Raw genomic sequence first — 1,065 nt, forward strand, 5'->3', positions numbered from 1 at the left:
AAAAACAAGAAATGGGGAAAGGATTCCCTATTTAATAAATGGTGCTGGGAAAATTGGCTAGCCATAAGTAGAAAGCTGAAACTGGATCCTTTCCTTACTCCTTATACGAAGATTAATTCAAGATGGATTAGAGACTTAAATGTTAGACCTAATACCATAAAAACCCTAGAAGAAAATCTAGGTAGTACCATTCAGGACATAGGCATGGGCAAGGACTTCATGTCTAAAACACCAAAAGCAACGGCAGCAAAAGCCAAAATTGACAAATGGGATCTCATTAAACTAAAGAGCTTCTGCACAGCAAAAGAAACTACCATCAGAGTGAACAGGCAACCTACAGAATGGGAGAAAATTTTTGCAATCTACTCATCTGACAAAGGGCTCATTTCCAGAATCTACAAAGAACTCAAACAAATATACAAGAAAAAAACAAACAACCCCATCCAAAAGTGGGGAAAGGATATGAACAGACATTTCTCAAAAGAAGACATTCATACAGCCAACAGACACATGAAAAAATGCTCATCATCACTGGCCATCAGAGAAATGCAAATCAAAACCACAATGAGATACCATCTCACACCAGTTAGAATGGCAATCATTAAAAAATCAGGAAACAATAGGTGTTGGAGAGGATGTGGAGAAATAGGAACACTTTTACACTGTTGGTGGGATTGTAAACTAGTTCAACCATTGTGGAAAACAGTATGGCGATTCCTCAGGGATCTAGAACTAGATGTACCATATGACCCAGCCATCCCACTACTGGGTATATACCCAAAGGATTATAAATTATGCTACTACAAAGACACATGCACACGTATGTTTATTGCGGCACTATGCACAATAGCAAAGACTTGGAATCAACCCAAATGTCCATCAGTGACAGACTGGATTAAGAAAATGTGGCACATATACACCATGGAATACTATGCAGCCATAAAAAAGGATGAGTTTGCGTCCTTTGTAGGGACATGGATGCAGCTGGAAACCATCATTCTTAGCAAACTATCACAAGAAGAGAAAACCAAACACCGCATGTTCCCACCTATGAGTGAGAACATG

The 1,065-nt window shown here is 39.0% G+C and overlaps 1 protein-coding gene across 1 annotated transcript in view; it reads left to right on the forward strand.

Moving 5' to 3' along the window:
- Nucleotides 1-1,065, forward strand: part of MRPS22 (mitochondrial ribosomal protein S22) — a 325,472-nt gene that overhangs the window by 53,589 nt on the left and 270,818 nt on the right. The gene's annotated exons all lie outside the window — the stretch shown is intronic.

This window comes from Piliocolobus tephrosceles, chromosome 2 (assembly GCF_002776525.5).
Source record: "Piliocolobus tephrosceles isolate RC106 chromosome 2, ASM277652v3, whole genome shotgun sequence".
Taxonomy (NCBI): domain Eukaryota; kingdom Metazoa; phylum Chordata; class Mammalia; order Primates; family Cercopithecidae; genus Piliocolobus; species Piliocolobus tephrosceles.